Below are 21,728 nucleotides of genomic sequence, written 5' to 3'. Positions count from 1 at the left end.
CTTTCCTCATGCAAAGGCATGAAATGCTTGTGCGTTATTCTCGAGAGTCCTTCAGTTATGTATCTGGAGCTGATTACTACCTGCTGCTGCTGCTGCGAAGTCACTTCAGTCCTGTCCGACTCTGTGCGACCCCATGGACGGCAGCCCACCAGGCTCCCCGTCCCTGGGGTTCTCCAGGCAAGAATTACTACCTAGACTGTGGTATATGTTCAGGTGGACAGAGTTGGTTCTCACGTAGTGTGCAGTTTAAAAAAAATTTTTGTTAAATATTTACCTTTAATGAATGGAAACCATTTTATGTGTTAAAAGACAGGCTATAAAAGGAAAGATGATGCATTTGTGGAAATAGTTGGGTTAGGGGTTGGCAGATGTTTACACACTAGATTTATGATGTCGGGCAAGTAACGTAACCTCTTTTTGCCAAGTGTCCTCATCTGTAAAATGAAAGGCTTGGATAAAATCAGAACACACCCCCACCCCCTGCCCCCGCCCGTATGTAGCCTTTAATCTTATCCTGGAACTGTTCTAAGTGCTTTTCATGTAGCTTGTTGAATGCTCACAGCACTCCTATGGAGTAGGATCTACGATCAGTTCTCCTTTTTCATAGCTGGAGAGAGGGAGAGGGACAAGGAGTTTGTTGAGAGTCACACAGTTCAGAAGGACAGAATTCAAGTTTTCATGGAGGGATCCTGGCCTTGGGACCCATGTTCTTGACCCCTATCTTATGTTGCTTCGAGCACTTTAGTGACTCTGTTTTTACTGTTGTGTAGGAAGGGAAAGGGTTATCTGAAAACTAGTACTTAATTTTGTATAGAATTAACATTCTTGCCCAGAATTAGTAGGAGGTATGAATTCATACCAGAGAAGGCAATGGCACCCCACTCCAGTACTCTTGCCTGGAAAATCCCTTGGGCGGAGGAGCCTGGTAGGCTGCAGTCCATGGGGTTGCTAAGAGTCGGACACGACTGAGCAACTTCACTTTCATTTTTCACATTTATGCATTGGAGAAGGAAATGGCAACCCACTCCAGTGTTCTTGCCTGGAGAATCCCAGGGATGTCAGAGTCCGCTGGGCTGCCATCTCTGGGGTTGCACAGAGTCGGACACGACTAAAGTGACTTAGCAGCATGCATTCATACACTGAGCCAGAATGAATCTGTGTTTAAGTCTCTCACAGAGCACTTTCTTGAAACTACGATGAATCATGGCGACACAGAGGATGAAAATAGGATGTTGTGGCCGAACAGTGTCATCTCCAGTGACTCTGGGAAAGAATTCCCATTTCTTAATGATGTTGGGCTTGTTCAGTCACAGGAGATGAAAGTCTAGATGCTCATTGCGAAGATGGAAGGGAAAGCACAGCACGGCGCTGCATTTCTCGCATGCTGGTGTCTCCTGGATGGATTCTGTGGAAGAAATAAAAGCACGTATCTGGCTATGTTAACAAGAGCTGGACTCGGTCTGGTGTGGAGAGGATTCCAGCCTTACATACTCATGATGATGGTTGCTGCATAAGAACGTGGCCACCGTGAAAACTTTAAAGTGAGAAAAAAATGTCATTTGCTAGAAAAATTTTTCTGAGCAGGCTGTGCTGCATACAGTAAGAAGTTTGTAACACATGAACTCAAGAGGCCAGATACTTTTAACTATTTTTATTTGGCTACGCCAGCTCTTAGTTGTGGCGTGCAGGATCTTTCCTCGTGGGGGTGGCCTTCTCTAGCTGGGGTGCTTGGGCTGGACAGCACACACAGGAGCTGCAGCACATGGGTTTAGTTGCCTCACAGAGGTGGGATCTTAGGTCCCCCACCGGGGACTGAACCCATGTCCCCTGCATTGGAAGGCAGATTCTTAACCACTAGACCCCCAGAGATATCCCCAAAGGACCTGTCTTGAATCCAGGACCCATCATTTCATTGTTTCATGGTCCTGGGACAAGAAACATTGTCTCCCTAGACTGGTCGTCCATAAAAATGTGGTGAATAGTAACTTACCTTGCGAGTCTTTGCGGTCAGTAGGCGCAGTACTCTGTGCACAGTAAGCCGCTGTTGTGGTTGTCAGGTGCCGCCTGTGAACCTGTGAGGCCTCTTCTCTAGTGTTGGGCTTCACACCTTTTTCCTACATCTTAAGGCTCATGTGATATGTTCCAGGTTTTTAATATTCTGATTTTTAGAAACATGGTTTTCACAAACAACCATATGCCCGACTAGAAGAGGGAACAAAATGAAATTAGGAAAAGGCTAATAGAAAAGAAAAAGTTCAGAGGAATGGGACAGTGGAGTGGCCATTTGATATGCCAGCCCATTTGACCCCGTGACGTTCTGTTGCATGTAGGTGATAACGCTTGGTCTGCATCTGGTTCCTGTGAAGCTGTCAGTCACAGGTCCTCACCCCCAGGAGGGTGGCCTTGTGACCAGACATGGCCATTGTTTTGTCCACTGACCAAATGAATCAGAGTCCCTGGAATGCTATCGATTCCTAAAGAAAAAAGCTCTCCACTTTGGGATCAATAGATGGGACAAGATAAACATGGAGCTCTCTGTGGCTATGTCCCCACTCCAGCCCCTCACCATGCCGCAAAAGAAATTTACCTGCGGTAGGAGGGGACGAGGGGAAGACACAAAAGACACTGGATGCCGAAAGCCTTCACAGACAACAGGCTTCTGCTGTGGGACCCCGCTGTCCACCTCTAATCTCCCCCTTCATCCCCCAGTAGGTCAAGTGCCAAGACTGTTCTAGGCTTTTGGGATTCAAAACAGTTAAAAGCACTTGCCTTGTGGGATTTATATTCTAGTTGGGAGAGGCCGTCAATAAACATAATTTGCTAAGTTACTTCATATGTTAGAGGGTGATAAATCCTGTGGGATGGGGAGACGAGAGAATGGTAAAGAAGTAAGTAGCAAGACTGGGAGAGGGAAGTTGGAGCTTTCAGTATAAACGAGAGTCTTTCAGTTTAAACGAGAGTCAAGGTAGGTATCTGAGCAAATGCTTGAAGGGGGGATGGGCTGAACCATGCAGGCGTCCGGGGAAGGCTGGTCCCAGTCCTGAGACGGTGCGGCGGCCCCCAGTGAGCGCGCCTGGTGGGGACCGCGCCCAGGCAGCCGGTGTGGCTGGAGTTGATGAGGGGAGGACTTAGAGAGAGCTCAGAGAGGAAAGGGTCCCAGCTGACATGGGACCGGGTAGCCTTTGGAGAGTTTTGCTTTTATCTTTGTGAGATTTGAAGCCACTGCGAAGTTTTGAGTGGCAGAGTGAAATGGTCTGGCTTAGTTAGACACTTAAAGGATTTCCTGAGGAGGACTCTGATGGTGAACCACAGTGGAAGTATCTATTAAAAAAAAAAAAAAAACTAATAAGGAGACTACTGCAGTAATACTGATGACGTGGACATGGTTGCGGGAAATGCAGGATTTGAAGACAGGGCCAGGAGGGTTTCCTGAGGGGTTGGATGGACAAGGAAGGAAGGAAAGGGAAGGACCGATGTTGGCCTTGTTTTTCCCTCTAAGCAGCCGGCAAAAGGTACTGCTGTCTGCTGAGGTGGGGACGGCGGTGGGCAGAGCGGGAGTTTGGTTTGGACTTGCGTCTGCTGGACAGTGGAGCGGCTAGGACAGGGGACTGGACATCCGAGTCTGCAGTTAGGAGGATGAGCCTGCGACAGGTATGAATGTGCATCTGATGACATGGAAGTGAACGAGACTGCCAGAGCAACGTGTGCAGGGAGAGAGGGCGGGGGAGCAGAGGCCTGAGGTCTGGCAGCTGCAGGTCTCCTCTGAGAAGGAGGGCACTGTGAGGTAGGCAGCCAGCGAGCAGAACGTGTTGGCGAGGTAGGAGCCATCAGCTGTGCAGCGGGGGCCAGCACAGAAGCCATGGATGACCTTGACCGGAGGTTCTTCCTGGAAACAGTTTCAATACCTTACCTGGAGCAAAAGCTTGACTACAGTGTGCCCAGAGACGATGGGACGAGAAAGGGTGGCAGAGAGTGAGGAAAGACCCTTTCGTTGTAGACTTTTGCTGCAAATAAGTCATCCTTCAGCTGGAATGAGCCATTTTTAAAAATTATTTTTTAAGGCAAATCATAGAATATTTTTAGATCCATTGGGGATGATCTCGAAGAAAGAGAAACATCGGTGATGCACAAGAAAGAGGGAAGCATGGCTGGATTCGGTTCCTTACGGAGGCGGGGATGCGGGGATGAAGGCCCAGGCACAGAAGGGCTTTGGGAGAAACCGGTTCGTCTCCAGTGCCAGCAGGGAGTGGTCCTCGGGGGCAGGCACTGTCGTGGGGCAGAGGTAGCGGGCTGTGCCCGCCGTGGGCAAGTCTTCTCCCGTTTCTTGAGCCAACGAATGCAAGCAACGCCAGTTCTGCTTAGTTTCCGATATAATGGAGTCTCTTTAAAAACAGTTTTATTTTATCGGCGTTCAGTTGCTTTACAGTGTTGTTAGTTCCTGCTGTACAGCAAAGTGAATCCGCTCAGGGTGAACGTGCGTCCTCTCCCGTTTGGATTTCTTCCCACTTAAGGGCACCACGCAGCACGGAGTCGGGCTCTCTGTGCTCTACTGTGCGTCTCGTCAGCCACCTCTTTTGTGCATAGCGGTGTGTACACGTCAGGCCCAGCTGCGCAGTCCAGCCCGCCCCTCCTCCCCCTTGGGTGTCCATGTTTGACCTTTATGTCTGTGTGTCTTTCTGTCTAATGTCCATCAACAGAGGAATGGATAAAGAGGTGTGGTACATATATACAATGGACTATATCACTCAGCCATAAAAGGGGCTGGGTTGGGTCATTAGTAGAGATGGGGATGGCCTCAGAGACTCATACAGAGTGAAGTAAGTCAGAAAAACAGTTATTGTATATTAACACATACATGTGGAGTCAAGAAAAATGGTATAGATGACTTCATTTGTAAAGCAGAAACCAAGCATCTCTTTGAGAGAACAAGCTAGACAAGTTAAATAGTTTCTCCAGGGCCACAGGGCTCGCAAGACAGCACGCTGTTAATAATCGAGCAACGCTGGATTTAGCGGAAGCTGCTTTGGACCCCCTGTCTAACCTGACTCAAGCCTGCAAAGAGCTTCCTACTCATCGTCTTTACATTGTTCAGTGAGTGTCTAACAGGCACCTCGAGACAGCATCCGTGAAGGGGAGCTGCGCGGTGCACTGCTGGGCTACAGGAGGAGGAGTCCTCCAGGTCAGAGGTGTCCGGGGAGGCATCTGCAGAGTGGTGCCTAAGCTGAGGGCGGGAGGACGGGAGGGCCAGAGGGAGGGGGAGAGCGTTAGAGGCACCGGGACCAAGGCACAGTGCTGGCCCCGCGTGAGGGGAGCGGAGGCCAGAGAGTCCAGGAGGAGCGCGACGCGTGCTGAGCATGGAGCTCTCACGGAGCCGGTCACAGGCTTCCGATGCGGTGTTTAAATACAGGCAGTTCCCAGGACCTGCTGTATGGCACGGGGAGCTATTCTCGATAGTCTGTAGTAACCTAGAAGGGCAAAGAACCTGAAAAATATTTATAACAATCACTTTGCTGTACACATGGAACTAACACAGCCTTGTGCATCAACTACTTCAGTCAGTCAGTCAGTCAGTCAATGCAAGTGGTTGGCGTCATGAAGCACGAATCCTGGGTGGGATGAGTGCATATTTAAAACAGCGGTGGCAGTGAAAACACACGTCAGTTAAAATGCTTCCACATAGGCAAGCTCATTTAGTTCTCAGACACTAGACGATTTTTATTGCTTCAAAGGTGACTGTTTCTCATGGCAATAAATATTTTAATTTTTGTTTCATTTTTATGCTGACAATTTGCAAGTTTATTTCCTTTTTTAAATACAAAGCTAAACCACAGGCACAGTCAGGATGGTTTAGCTCACATTTTCACACTCCCATTGGATGCTCCTCCAATTCGCTAACCAATGACTGGGCAATTGCACCTCCCTCCCTGCCCCGGCGTGCGTGGGGGGGCTTCTTTAGGTAGGTAGCATTGTCTTGAATGGCTGGAGGGCATTTAAATTGAGGCCAGGCTCTCATACCTATCTCCGTTCATCCTATCTCATACCTATCTCCACTCATACCTATCTTTCTGTTAACTGCAGGTTAACTGAAGGTTGACAGAAATTGGGAATCATAAAAGGTGACATTTTAATTTATGTTACAGATGAGGAAACAATTCAAAGGCATTTGCATGCCAAGGTGGTACACCCAGTAAGTGGAAGAGCTGCAGTGTAAACCCCAGCATGTTTGCAAAACCCCTCTTCTTTCCACCAGGGTTTAGGACACACCTTCTCAAGTGTGCAAACATGACAAATGAATCTGATCTTTACAGTGTGACCTAGAAAAGTATAATAACATGAAGATTAACGATAAATGGTAAAGGAAAAGACAATCGTAGTTTAAAATATTAGACACATACTTTGGGCAATTTTTATGACAAATATAATTTTATCCTTTTTTACTGTTTCCAAGATTCTTTCAACATATGGGACCTCGAAGGTAATCATAGTTTGAAATATATGTGTATGTACTTTTGAAAATCAGCAGAAAGACCTACAGTTTAGAAGATAAAGCTGAAAGATAATTTGGATTAGTTAGTAAATGCCTTTCTATTAAATGCCTTTCAAATTAAAAACTTCCCTGTCTTAAGTTATATATATTTTGAAAGATGGAACTGGCTTGCTTTGTACAGTACGTTTTACCTATTCAAGTGTGCTTCTGAGAAAGCATTCTAGACCCAGCTGTATCGATCATTTCCTGCAGTTCCTGGTTGGAGACGGAGTCCTGGGGGCCACTGCGCCTGCCCCCGGGTGCGCTCCTTCCTGTGCCTCACGTGGCTGCTGATGTGACCCATGTAAACTGGGAGGATTTCTCAAGTATTCCTTAACTGCCTAGTCTTTATTTTGTGGGTTTAATTGGAGACTTGCTCTTAACCAACTTTTTGCATGGTGCTGTAGGGAATAGGATAATTCCCATCCTCACTGGGATTATAATTGAGTAACATAGATATAAAAATCAAATATAACAATGGGAGGCAGAATATGACAGTGAGAAGAGCTATTAATTGAGTAGCCATAGTGTTCTATAGATATGTCCAATTTCCATGTGCTGTCTCTAAGGCTCTAGGCCAGTAGTAACTAGGCTGTGTTTATGTGGCAAGAAATGGCAAAGTCAGGGTTAAACTGTCAGTCTGGGAAGTAGATATATATACACACACACACACACACACAAAGTATTAATAATTCTTCACTGATGCCCTTGTATTCTATCTAGCCAGCTAGCTGTTTCCCTGGTTGGAAACAGGCACAGATAAGGTCACAGCGCACATTATTATTATTTTGTTTTAGCTCTTCATTGTAGTTTGTTATTTTGAATGTTTCCTTTTTATTTATAAAACTATAGAAAATTAGGAAATATATAAAAATGAAAGAGAAGCAGATACAAATTATCCAAGATCTTGTTGGAGATAGTCATATTCATATTTTAGAATAATTTATTTCTATGCATATGTTTGTATGCATATAATTATGTTTTATATGCATGTAAGTTTTGTGGTATAAAATTATGTTCAGGTTATCTATACAACCGGCATTATATATATTAATATATGTACACGCAATGGCACACCACTCCAGTACTCCTGCCTGGAAAATCCCATGGACGGAGGAGCCTGGAAGGCTGCAGTCCATGGGGTTGCTGAGGGTCGGACACGACTGAGCGACTTCACTTTCCCTTTTCACTTTCATGCATCGGAGAAGGAAATGGCACCCACTCCAGTGTTCTTGCCTGGAGAGTCCCAGGGATGGGGAGCCTGGTGGCCGCCGTCTGTGGGGTCGTGCAGAGTCGGACACGACTGAAGCGACTTAGCACGCAGACACACATGTGCTGTTTCACTCGCTAGTTTTTCATAAGTATTTTTCAGTTATCAAACACACTTGGAAAACATTATTAAAATGTCGACAGTATCCCACACTAAGTGCATGTGTGCTGAGTCACTTCAGTCGTGTCCGACTCTCTGCGTCCTCGTGGACTGCAGCCTGCTAGGCTCCTCTGTCCATGGGATGTTCAGGCAAGAATACTGGAGTGGGTTACCATGCCCTCCTCCAGGGAATCTTCCCACCCAGGGATCAAAGCCATGTGTCTTACGTCTCCTGAGTTGGCAGGCGGGTTCTTTACCACTAGTGGCACCTGGGAATCCCCCTACATTAAGGTTTTCCCACAATTTAGGTAGCTCTTTTCCTTTTGTTGCATTTTATGTTTTCAGTTTTATGCTGTTAAGTAATTCTGCATGAAATAGAAATCTGTGCAAATTTGGTTCACACCTGATTCTGAGTGTGTCTGGGCAGAGACATTGTTCCGGTAAATAATAACACGTAATAGAAGACTAGAGTCTCACTGCACATCGCCCACTTGTATGTGTGTAGGCGTGTTTCGCCCCATCTGGTCCATGCAGGGAAGTGCTCCTTCCGGGAGTGTGAACAGGACACATAGCCCTGTTACCGTAGCCCGTAGTAGGTACCAAGGGCTCTCTTTGGCTCTGGGGAGTTTGTTCCAGTCACGTGTGCTCAGGAGAGGTGCTGATTCTGCTCACTGCAAGGTGACCACTCACACTCAGGGTCCTTCAGCTCCCAACCCGACCCCCAGTATGATATCTCTTTCCCAAGGAGGTATTGCTCCATTTTGGTTATTCCTTCTGCTTCTGGAGTCACCAGACATGGGTTGGATCTTAGTTCTTTCCTGCGTATTCGTGAATAGGCTCACATTTAAAGCTTTTGCCTCTGTAACACAAGGATGATAATATCACTGACATCACATGGGTTTTGTTAGGATTAAGCGACGTAGCACATGTAAAGCAGTATCGCATCTTATGCATAACAGGCTTGCAATAAATGTCAACTGTCATTACCCTGGTTCTGGGTGATGCGGATTGAAGTGTCAGCCCAATACTTACTCAGGCCTGGAGCAGCTCTGGACCTTAATCCTCCATGACGGCTGAAGATCCAGAGCAACGGCGGTGAGGAAAGGGGCATCAGGCTGGCTGTGTCACGGCTGGGCGGGATGGAGAGGAACAGTGCTCCTGAAGCGCCTCCTGTTTAGTTCTTTGGGGACTGGCCATTGTTTCAGCTGCTTTGCATGGATCAATTTTACCTTGCAAGCCACGTGCTGATATTGTTCCTATTTTGCAGATGAGAAAATCGGACAAAGAGAAAGTAATCTGGTTAATGACTGTCCAAGAGGAGTTGAATAATGGCAGTTCTCTGCTTCACAGTTACAAACGAGATCTTTGTCAATTCCTTGAGCACTTCAGAGGAGTTACTGAAGTAAATATCCTCATCCTCACTCCACAGATGGGGAAAGTAGGACTCGGGTATCAGGAAAGCGCCCCTGGCCCCACAGCTAGAAGGGCAGCTGCCACTGGACTTGTGTGGGTCTTACTTTCAGCAGTAAACACGGAATCGTCTCAAGAGTTACTTGTACGTCGGTTTGTAACAGTTACCATGAGTGCATATATGTATGTTGGGGTATAGCTGATTTACAAAGTTGTTAGTTCCAGGTGTGCAGCAGAGGGATTTAGGTATCTAGTGGTAGTGCTAGCCGCTCAGTTGTGTCCTACTCGTTGCAACCCTGTGGACTGTAGCCAGCCAGGCTCCTCTGCCCATGAGATTTCCCAAGCGAGAATACTGGAGTGGGTAGCCATTCCCTCACATATTCATGTATATCCAGGTGGTGCTAGTGGTAAAGAATCTGCTTGCCAGTGCTGGAGATCGAGAGATGTGGGTTCGATCCCTAGGGTGGGGAGATCCCCTGGGGTAGAAAATGGCAACTGACTCCAGGTTTCTTACCTGGAAAACTGCATGGGCAGAGGAGCCCACAGGCTACAGTCCACGGGCTGCTAAAAGTCAGACAGGAGCACACACACACCTCTGTTCTTTTCAGATTCATTCCCACACACGTTACTGCAGTGTGTTGAGTAGAGTTCTCTGTGCTACACAGTAGGTCCTTGTTGGTTGGCTGTTTTATATCAAGAGTGAATATCTGTCATTCCCATCCCAATTTATCCCTCCCCCTTCCCTTTTGTGGTTTTTGTTTGTTTTCTACCACTCACCCAGTAGGTTTCAATCTAAATAAGGACAAGAATTTCATAAAGTAAACAAGGGTTTTTTTCTCAATGACCTTTAAGGAACACATCACACAATTTGAAGATTTAATCTTATTCCAAGTTTGCATTTTCTTTAGACTAGAAGCATGTGGAGATACAAGCATTTTGATTTTGACAGTTGTGAGAGATACTCCTCGCTTTCCCCTCTCCTCAAAGCCAGCATTGAAGAGAGGACAGCAAGGTCTGGTTTAGAAGTCTTCTCCTTCCCCAGAGAATCCTGATTGCAGCCACCTTCCCTGCCAACTAGAGGAGCTTTCCCACTGGAGCCGTGTGTTTCTTCTGCAGTACGGAGCCTGACCCAGAAAGCACGGTCGAGGCCGAGCACCGCTGTGTGACTGGCATGTAGAAGCCCCATGGGCCACAGGAGAAGGGACAGCGGGCACCCCCATCTGTGGACCCCTCAGTAATGAGCGTGAACAAGTCAAGGTCATCGCTGGTTCACTCCCCCAGCAGTAGGAAAGTTGACCACTGTGATCTGGAGTGCAGGATAGGTGGTGGCTGGAATGGGCCTTTTCTTGCAGGTGTTGATGTTCACTGTGAGGTTTGAGGGACTCAGGTGTACTTCGAGGCTTTAAGTGCTAAACCACCTTCTCTGTCTCTGAAGTTTGCCAAGCAGTTTACCAAACCCCACCACATAAGGTCGGTCTGTGGGAAGTCATCACTAAGTCTGGAAACCCCAGGCCAGCTCTGTGAAACCCCAGTTCTTAGCAGCAGAATTCCTCTCTGCTGCAGAGTATACTTAACTTCTTCCATCAGAGACAAGGATTGTCAGGAAAATAAGTATTTAATACAGATCCAGAGTCCTTTGCCTGCAGTTCCAAACGCTGAAATCAGAGTTTAAAAAACTCATAGGGTCTGTGTTCAGTTAGCATACACCTTGTGTAACTTCCCACGCTTCCAAAACAAGATATAAACCATGGCCTGTGAAGTTTCCTCACACTGCAAGCTGTTCCCTCTCCCTCACAAACCTCCCAGCAGCCGTCTTCCTACTTCTGTCAGCACAGGTTAGTTCTGCCTGTTCTCGGACTTAACACGATAGAGCATGTTCTCTTCTGCGTGTGAATGCTGTCACTCAAAGTTCTGAGATCCATCCTTATTGTATCACAAATGCGTCCCTTTATCCCTGGGTTGTGCTCCATCCTGTGCATACAGCAGGCTTTGTAGGGCCTTGCTAGTGGGCATCTGCGCTGTTTCCATTGTTGCCTGTTGTGAATAATGTTGATATGACCATCTTCATACAAGACTCTTTTGTGGAGATGTGTTTTTATTTTTCTTGGATCAGTGGGTAGAAATGGAATTGCTGGGTCTAAGGTGGTTTTGTAACTTAATAAGAAAGTGCAGAATCTTCCTCTAAAGTAGTTTACCTGCTCTGTCCTCCCACCAGCAGAGTGGGAGGGTCCCGGCTGCTCCTCGTGTCTGATCCTTGCCTTGCCTGGTCTTGGGCTTCTGCACTTTGGGGAGCCTAGTGGATGTGGAATGGTGTCACACTGTATGTTTAATTTCTATTTCCTGATGATTAATATTGAGCACTTTTATAGGCCCTTACTTGACCTTTGTTTACCCTATTTCTGAAGTGGCTTATGTTATTTTTGCCCATTTTTTATAAAATTTCAAAGTTAAGCATTAAAGATATATAAAGATACATATTTTAGAAATTTTAGTTGTTAAGAATTCTTTATATATTTTAAGCTCTCTGCCAGATACATGTATAGCAAATACTGCTTTCCCACAGTTTGTGGCTTGCTTGTTAATTGAAAACTAAACGTTTTAAAGTAATGTGAATCAAGTTGTGTGTGTGTGAGAAGTTGCTTCAGTTGTGTTTGACTCTTTTGTGACCCCTGGACTGTAGCCCACCAGGCTCCTCTGTCCATGGGGTACTCCAGGCAAGAGTACTAGAGTGGGTTGCCATGCCCTCCTCCAGGGGATCTTCCACATCCCTTATGTCTCCTGCATTGCCAGGCAGATTTAAATCCTGATCTGAAATAACATGGCTATTTAGTCATTACAGATGCCACTTAACATCAGTATTCATGTTTCACTGCAAAAATGTTGGTTTGCTTAATTACAAGACATTGAACCCACTGAACGTTTTAAATCATACATGGTATATATGCTGTTTTCCTTTTCTGCAGTCAGGAATATTTTAAACTTCAGAAGCATTTGGTCTTAAGAGTTAGGGGTTCCAAACACTCGTCTCAGCAGGAACCCGGATGGAGGTGTGGTTCCTGGAGCGCTGAGTGGACGCTCGGGACGAGCATTGGTGCTTTATGTTAAGCAGCTTCGTTAGTTGTTATAATAAAACATCTTTATGGGTTGTAGGTATTTTAATCACAAGCTTTTAGAGTTGTCAACCATGCTCTTTCTATACTTTGGAAGGCACATCAAGACGAGAGAATTATAATACATTAAATTATAGAAATTACACTGATAAAGTCTAATAAAGTTGGTTTTTCATTTTGGATTATTCAGAGTTGATTATGAAGGCTTTCCAGGAGGTGCTATTGGTAAAGAACCCACCTTCCAATACAGGAGATGTAAGAGTTGCAGGTTTGATCTCTGGGTCAGGAAGATCCCCTGGAGGAGGGCATGGCAACCCACTCCAGTATTCTTGCCTGAAGAATCCCACGGACAGAGGAGCCTGGCGGGCTACAGTCCATGGGGTCACAAAGGGTCAGACATGACTGAAGCGACTTCACGCATGCACCCTTTCGTCATGACTTAATAGTTCTTCGTAACTACTTCTTTCCCTTATTTTTCTTGGATCAGTGGGTAGAAATGGAAGTGCTGGGTCCTAAGGTAGAAGGTGCAGAATCTTTCTCTAAGGTAGTTTACCTGCTCTGTCCTCGCACCGGCAGAGTGGGAGGGCCCGGCTGCTCCTCGTCTCTTCCTTGCTCGCCCGGTCTTGGGCTTCTGGCCTTTGGGGAGCCTAGTGGATGTGGAATGGTGTCACGCTGTATTTTGCCTTAGAAGTCTGTTCCTCAAAAGAACAGTGTAAACCAAAGTTTCAACTGTAATAACTGCAAGAATATAAGTGACTTCCAATTTTAGATTAGTGTTTGAATGCTGATGAGATGGAGAGCTATGCAAAACCAAGAGCAATAGTTAGAAAAATGTGTCCCTGACTTAACTAGATGAGTGCTCAGGACAGGGGACTGGGCCACGTTGAGAACTCCCAGCTCTGCTCTGCTGATGTGTGCAAATGCTGCTGGTTACGTTGATTATCAGAAGTGGTTTCAGTAGAAAGGTTATGAACGTAATTTAACCTGAAATTGTAAAAGAAAAAATATAGAAACTGTTTTCTCAGTCAAAAGACCTCTATTGTGACAGCAGTTTCTTGTGGGTCATCTGTTTTAAATATAGCAGTGTGTACATGTGAGTCTTGAATTCTCAATCTGCCCTGCCCTCCGGAAACCATAAGTTCATGTTCTACGTGAGTCTGTTTCTGTTTGGCAAGTAAGTTCATTTGTATCAGTTTTTTTATATATATGTATTCTACATATAAGCAATAGCATATGCTATTTCTTTGTCTGACTTAATTCGCTTAGTAAGATCATCTCTGGGTTTATCCAAATTATCACAAATGGCATTATTTCATTCTTTTATAGCTGAGTAATAATCCATTGTGTGTATATATGTGTATATTCCATATAGGATATTCTGATATATATACCCTACATCATTTTCAATGTTTAATATGGTTAAAAGTCACCTAATATAAAACGTACTGTTTTAACCATATTTAGCTGTACAGTTCCGGAGAAGGCAATGGCACCCCACTCCAGTACTCTTGGCTGGAAAATCCCATGGATGGAGGAGCCTGTTGGGCTGCAGTCCATGGGGTCGCTAAGAGTTGGACACGACTGAGTGACTTCACTTTCACTTTTCTCTTTCATGCATTGGAGAAGGAAGTGGCAACCCATTCCAGTATTCTTGCCTGGAGAATCCCAGGGACAGAGAAGCATAGTGGGCTGCCGTCTATGGGGTCGTACAGAGTCGGACTCGACTGAAGCGACTTAGCAGCAGCAGCAGCAGCTGTACAGTTCAGTGGCACCAAGTACATCTGTACTGTCGTGTGCCCATCACCGCCGTCCATCTCTAGAATGGGTCACCTTCCTAAACTGACACTGCCCCAGCGAGCCCTGACGCCCCATCCCCACCCCCGGCCTCTACCAGTGCACCTGCTGACTGGGATTTTCACTGTTCTGGGAACTTGATATAAGTGGAATCGAACAGTATTTGTCTGCACCTACTCTGTACTGGAGTACATTTTTAAGGTTAATACATGTTCTAGGAAAAGTTGTACCCTTTTCTCTCCCCCTGTGCTATACACTAGGTTCATACGTCATTTATCTCCCCCTTCCTGTCCATACATTTGTTCTCTACATCTGTGTCTCTCTCTGCTTTGCGACTTTGCAGGCAGGATCATCTGTACTATTTTTATATATGTTTATTTTTTACCTTATGTGACTTTTACCACAATTAAAAACATTAAAAAAAAGATGTAGGGTGTATATATATACACACACACACATATCTTAGGATATATACATGTATACACACATATATTAGGATATATATGTGTATACACAATAGGATACTTTTTGTTGTTGTTCAGTTGCTAAGTCATGTCGGATTCTTTGTGACCTCATACACTGCAGCACGCTAGGCTTCACCATTTCCCAGAGTTCGCTCAAACTCATGTCCATTGGGCTTCCCAGGTGGCTCAGATGGTAAAGTTTCTGCCTGCAACGTGGGAGACCTGGGTTTGATCCCTGGGTTGGGAAGATCCCCTGGAGAAGGAAATGGCAACCCATGCCAGTATTCTTGCCTGGGAAATTCCATGGACAGAGCAGCCTGGTGGGCTACAGTCCATGGGGTTGCAAAGAGTTAGACACGACTGAGCAACTTCACTTTCACTTTCTTTCTTTTCAGCCATAAAAAAGAATGGCATCTGTGGCAATATGGATGAACCTACGGATTATCATATCGAGTGAACTAAGTCAGACAGGGATGTATCATGATACCACTTACTTGCAGAATTTAAAAGAAAAGGATAGAAATGAACTTATTTACAAAGTAGAAACAGACTCACAGGCTTAGAGAAGGAACTTGCAGTTACCAGGGGAGAGGGCAGAGGGGAGGGGAGAGGTAAATTAGTCGTCTGGGATGAACAGATACACACCACTACTGTAACATACAACAAGGGCCTCCTGTGCATAATACAGAGAACTATATTCAATATCTTACAATAACTTATAATGGAAAAGAATCTGAAAAAGAAATATGTACATACACACGTGTATGTTTGTGTAAATCCTTGTAAATCAAGTATACTTCGATAAAAAAATTAGATAATTCTCATCTGCCTGTGGGCCGTTATAATTCATAGAGAATGCAGATAGTTCCTGTACTCTGCTGGTAAGGGGCGGTGCTGGATGTCAGTAATCCTGTCTTGCCAGCGCACCATAAACTCCTTTGCTCTCTGCTGCAGTTTTGAGGGCGGTAGCAGTGCCTCGCCGGTGAAGTCAAGTTTGGGCCGGCAGGATGGGCTGGAGCTCCCCCAGGCTCTTTGTGACAGGGTTCCCAGTGTTGAAGCCTCTCCCAGTGCGAGGCTGCCCGTCGAGCCCGCCCGTCGAGCCCTCTCACTGCTCACCAGCGGAGTGATGACGGCCACGTGGATTTTTCTCTCGTGCCCACGTTACCTCATCAGGCAGGGATCTGCCCGCACTCAGATGAGTCAAGCTGGAAAGCATAGACTTGTGTAAAGCCTTGTTTTCCCCTGAAATACACTTCTTTGATAGGGTTAAAACCAAAGTCAGAAGTACCTGCGCTTCATCTGAGATGTTGGAGTTGCCCTGGAGAAACAAGAAGGGACCGTTTCTTCTCAGTGTCAGTTGAAACCCCCTCCGCCGCGCACTCCTGTTCCGGCGCACAGCGCGGTGCAATCGCAGGAGCGGAGAACAGCTGTACTGATGAGTCTAAAAGCGGATGGAACGGAGGGCGGTGTTACGTCATCACGTCTCCCAGCCCTAGGAGCAAGTGATAAGACGTGCTCTTTTCCCCATTTGCAGGTGCACTCATTTACAGCTCAATAGCAGGAATGTCTCTCACACAAGCAGTTAATGCGGACTAGAATTTTCCCAGTAACCAGATGGCGTGCGTTTCATACCACTCTTGTTGAATTAAGAACTAAAATCTGCCAATAAGTTGCATGGAAGTTTTCCACAGTCTCCTTAGGTGACCTCATTTAAGATTTTGAATTTTTTTGAGGTCAGAAAGCTTATAAATATTCAGTCTTTGGTGACTCATTTTCAGGGCTGTGGTGGAGTAATTATAGAATAACTCTAGTTAGCCATCATTGAAAGTGTTCTTTTGCTTATGTTGGGTTATGCTTTTTTTTTTTTCTTATTACCTTCTGCTTGTCTATTGACTGGTTCAATACGATCTTTCTTCAAAGAGCCACCTTAAAAAAGATGAGTCTAAAAAGCCATCGACAGTGTTATTCCCTTTGATTAGCGACATCACCATAAGTCTGAAATTTTGCAGAACAGATAAAAGTATTGAGATTATTTATACTTAAATTTTTTTTCAGTGTAGTAAAGCATTATTTTGACTTTACACAGCATCTGCTACTTTATTGTCTACTACTGACACTCTGATTTTCCTTAGGACCACATCCCTGCCCTCTGCTCACCCCAAACTGGAGGCGGGGCATGCGATCTGGACCTTCCTAAGGAGGCTGCATCACAGGCTGCACCCAGACGGGCCTGTGTCCGGAGTCAGCCAGTCAGAGCCAGCGGAGCACAACTGTGGCACCTCTGTTGACGTCGTTAGGAGGAAATGTCTTTAAGGTTACAGCTGGTGGACATCTTGATACCATGTAAGGGAGCTTGTTTGAGAATGAAGCCCAAAGAGTAGAAGGCTTCAGAGGTGAAGAAAGAGGCAGAGAGAGAGAGAAGAGGAGGAACACCTATTTGCAGCGGGAGCTTTGCTCTACCCTCAGGATATGTGTGTGTATATATATATATATATATATATATATATTTTTTTTTTTTTTAAGACACAAAACATTCTCTGCCGAAGTCAGTGTAAACCGGGTTTTCTGCTACTTGGAACTAGGTCTTGAATAGTATATATAGCAAATCATATTTATGCTTTGACTCTGGAAAAACAACAGTATGTTCCCAGGCATAGATTAAACTATTCAGTGGGAATTATCTGCTCAAATTTAAAACAGAATGGGAATTTGACTCATATTTCTAAGAAGAATTCTGTCTAAGTAAACCAGCATACAGAATGCTTGCTTGTCCAGTCCTACGTGAAGAGATGGCCCAGAGGAGTAGTCTGGTACACGTGAGGTGGTCTCCTTTGGAACATTTATACACACGGATAGAATATCATGAGTTGCAGGGTTGTGGCTGTTTCCATATGAAGGAAACCATATAACTTTAAAATGCCTTTCTTCCTAAGGCTTCTTCCTAAGCCCTAAAGGGCTTCTCTGATAGCTTAGCTGGTTAAAGAATCTGCCTGTAAAGCAGGAGACCTGGGTTCGATCCCTGGGTTGGGAAGATCCCCTGGAGAAGGGAAAGGCTACCCACTCCAGTGTTCTTGCCTGGAGAATCCCATGGACAGAGAAGCCTGGTGGGCCACAGTCCATGGGTTGCAAAAAGTCAGACACGACTGAGCGCCTTTCACTTCCATTTGCTCACCAGCAGCATCGCGGTAAGGATTAGCACTGTAATGAGTATACAACGCCTAGCTCACAGTCAGAACTAAATAATGACAGTTTTTATGCATTCAGATGCCCCTAGTCACTTCAGTCTCCAGAGGGTAGTATTTTTCTTTACACGGTGTGGGGCTGGCATTATGCGTCCCAGAGGGCACCACTCGCATTGCACTCTGAATACTCGCTCTTTCTGAAGCACCAGGCTTGTCTGAACTCGGCCTCTAGAGCTGTACTGTCGTGGCCAACCATTTTAGAAGTCTAAAATGGCAGGAGACCCAGGCCTGTCTTACTTTCCTTTCTCACACAATGTGTGAGAATTCTTGCTGTCTCAGTGTTTATAGTGTTACACAACTTTAGGACGGCTCGTGCTTTTATGGCCTAAACAGTTTCAGCCAGAGTCCTGCAGAGCCTTCTGCACCGTCTCAGCTGGTTACTCCGGCTGATGTGGCCTGGCTACACCTGTACTACCCCCCAGGGAGAGGCGGGACCCGCTGCAGGGTTTAACCTGCTCCTTCAGGAGGGAGAGGGGATGACTGAGTGCAGAGTAGCCATAGATATGGCTACGAAAAGGCCAGTCCTGGGGACACCGCTCTGAGCCAGGCACTCGGGCTTTCAGGCAGCTCAGAGTCTGTACCAGGAAAGCCTCAGCTTGACCCCTGAGTCCTGGATCTCTTAGGACTCAGAAAAGTCCATCTGTCCTTACTCTAGGCCACGGCCCCTCTCCTGGGGAAGAACGGTTAACAGAGCATGATGAAACACTGAGCTGCAGCCGGGTTTGAATCCCAGGCCCACAGTGTGTGTGTGTGCTAAGTCACCTCAGTCGGGTTGGACTCTGTGACCCCATGGGCTGTAGCCCACCAGGCTCCTCTGTCCATGGGATTCTCCAGACAAGAATACTGTTGTGAGTTGCCCTTTCCTTCTGGAGGGGATCTTCCCCACCCAGGGATCAAACTCATCTCTTAGGTCTCCTGCATTGGCAGGCAGGTTCTTGACCACTAGCGCCACCTATACAATCATTTCTATTACTAGAGAGAGGAAGTTAAGTGCTTTTGGCAAGATCAGAGTTGAGACTGGAAAACAAAGCCCTCTCTCTGTTTAGACCCTTCCTCCTCGTCCCGAGAATGCAATCACAAAATCCAGGAGTCCATCTCAAAGTTCAGTATAGTTTTTCACAACCAGTGTATTTGGGGCACAAGCAAACTCCCCAGGTGAATACTCCGTGCTGGTCCAGCCTCTTGCTATCAGAATAAGGAGCAAGTCCATTCTCCATTCTTTCCAGCGGGACTATAAGCCCAATTTCCTACAGCCTCCTGCTCAGAACACACACATACAAGCCCAATTTCCTACAGCCTCCTGCTCAGAAAACACCCTCCCTCCACCACCTCTTCCTAAACTTCACTTTTCAGACACGGAAATACAAGTTCATATTTAAGAAGAAAAGTGTCTCCAACATACGTTACCAAGCGGCGGACTTGAATTGCTAAGTTTGAAGGAAACCTTCCAAACCACTATGTACTTAACTTACAGTCATCTGAGTGAAACGACTCTAGAGGGACCTCTCCCAGAAAAGGAAAAACACCAACTTGTGTCCTAAACTGTGGAAACCTCCTGCAACCCCTAAAAAGGCAGTGCTTAAGATATTTTCAGATCCAGTGTCCACTGACCTGTTTCTCCCACTTACTTGAAAGTACAGTCTGCACTTTCAGCATCAAGCATCACCACTGTGTTGCTGACACTAAAGGGGAAAATCCCATCCAAGCCCTTCAGCAGATACTCCGCTTCTCCCAGGATGCCTCCGTCTGGATGCTCAGCCATCAGCCGAGAACCACGCGTGTGGGGAAGACAGTGTCAGACACGGACTCAGTGCGGTTCGAGAGCCAGCAAGCCTGTTTTGAATCCCAGGCTTACCCTGTATAGCTCTGTGACCTTGGGCAACTTACAGAGTTGGCCAAAAGGTTCATTCAGGGTTTTCTGTAACATCTAATGGAAAACCCTGAACGAAGGTCTTGGCCAACCCAGTAGATAGCCTCCAACACTCCGTTTCCTCAAGGGCAGAATGGGACCAGTCAGTCCATCTCAGCGGACCGTGAGAAGGCGATAACGTCACAGAGAGTGACGGGTCCATTGCACGTGTCTGATAAAAGTGTTTCTATCTTCTTACATTATTGCTCTGCACAAATTAAATTTCTCTCTCTTCATTCACATGTAAACTTCTGTTCAGCACAGTGGTACTTTTTTCCCCAGAATCAAAACCTTGAGGCTTTAACTTATTTTATGTTATTCTTATGCCACATTGTTTATTGAATGATATGGCATATTAATAAATACATTGGACAGTTAGGAGGAAATGGATGAAATCACCAAGTGCTATTTCTTTTGAAAATTTCTCTTACTCCCTTTGTTCCTGCTCAGAATCCTGGTTTGAACTTCACCTTCTAGTGCTTTATCACCTCCCCGAAGCCCCCAAACCGAACACTCGCCCTCTGCGCCTTCGTCCCTATGATTCATTGTCTAATCAAGTTTTCTCAGATACTTTTTCAGTTTGTCGCTATACAGTGGCTTTTAATTTCCATAGGCGATTTTCCTCTAAACTGCTCACTTTGGCATCGAAAGAGCAGCATTGATAGGAACCACCCCCCCCCTCCGATCCCTGTCTGCTCCGCGCCCCGGTCCTCTGTTCCTGAGCCTGGGTCCTCTCCCCAGCACACAGCAGGGGCGCTGGACGAGCCCCTCAAGCTTTGTGACACTGAATCCGATGGTGCTGCTCCTCTGTGCTCTATAAGAATAAGACAGTGTCTTCATCAGTGTGGTTATAGAGCCAGCCAAGGTTTCTGTGCTGTGCTGGGCAGAGGGGCTCCCAAACCTACAGCAAGCGTCCTGTGAGCTTGGCCCTGCCTGCCTCTGGCTCATCTGCTGCTCTGCCTGAAGCCTGGTCTTCAGCCTTGTTTGTGACTGCGGCTCTCCAGCTGCTCCCTCACCTTCGTGGGGAGACTTCCCAATGCCCCAGCCCCTGCCTGGCTTGGGGGTTCCCGTTCTGTGTCCCCTCGGCATCCATCATGGCTTCTTCCCCAGCATCACCAGGCTGTGTGGGGGCCTCCCCATCCACATGGCCGGCAGGAACTGGGCCAGTTATGTACCATGAAATGATGGCATGCCACTCTGTTCTGATTGCTGGGATTGATGCAATGACAGTCTGATTCTCTCCTTCAGGAAGAAAGCAGTGCATGTGTTTGAGAGCTGATCTGAGGCTCTCCTCTGTTGGGGGTTCACCTTCCCCAGGGCTGTGCCCCCACCCCTGCTGGTCTTCACTGCTCTCCTTTGCTCCTCCTTCCTAGTCGTTTATGCATCTCCCCCATTTAGGATTTTTCAGCCTGGATCAAGTTTTCTGGGCACAATAATTAGATGACAATTACACTAGCTCAGGGGTCAGACAAATGTAGTTTCAAATTCTTACTCTGCCATGGTGAAGCGTGGAAGGCTATGAACCCTTCTCAGCCTCGGAGTTTTCGTCTATAAACTGGGTAGCATAAGACGGTGTTACAGAATTGTTGTGAGTCTTAAAAATACTCCTTGGAAAACACTGCAGGAGCCAGGACTTGTCAGGGAATCTAAACCCACTTATCTGCCATCTATCTACCCATCCATCCAATAATACGTTGTGACTCAACTCCCAGTTTTTATCACAGTCACTGTTATAAAGATCACAGAGCTTTAAAAAAAAATTCCTTACTCTTGGAGACAGACGGCACCAACAGAACTGGCCACCACAAGACTCGTGCTCAGAGACTTTCCAATCACTGAGCACATGAATAAATTATCAGAGCGTTCAGCGTCCTCCTTTGCTCCCAGCACTGACCTCGCCTCCT

General features: G+C 46.2%; 2 long non-coding RNA genes across 2 annotated transcripts; one reads left to right on the top strand and one right to left on the bottom strand.

Annotated features, from left to right (window-relative positions):
* Positions 1-4,822: 4,822 nt before the first annotated feature.
* On the bottom strand, positions 4,823-16,102 carry LOC133228208 (uncharacterized). The gene is made up of 3 exons (XR_009730127.1): positions 15,962-16,102; positions 8,928-9,151; positions 4,823-5,482 (listed from the first exon to the last, which is right to left on the bottom strand). It is a non-coding gene; the product is annotated as an uncharacterized LOC133228208 (long non-coding RNA).
* Positions 16,103-16,121: 19 nt separating this feature from the next.
* Positions 16,122-17,187, top strand: LOC133228209 (uncharacterized). The gene is made up of 2 exons (XR_009730128.1): positions 16,122-16,207; positions 16,806-17,187. It is a non-coding gene; the product is annotated as an uncharacterized LOC133228209 (long non-coding RNA).
* The last annotated feature ends 4,541 nt before the right edge of the window (positions 17,188-21,728 follow it).

The sequence above is a fragment of the Bos javanicus genome, chromosome 16, assembly GCF_032452875.1.
Source record: "Bos javanicus breed banteng chromosome 16, ARS-OSU_banteng_1.0, whole genome shotgun sequence".
In the NCBI taxonomy this organism is placed as follows: Eukaryota; Metazoa; Chordata; class Mammalia; order Artiodactyla; family Bovidae; genus Bos; species Bos javanicus.
The sequence above is the reverse complement of the archived record's forward strand: the minus strand, read 5'-3'. Positions and strand labels throughout refer to the sequence as shown.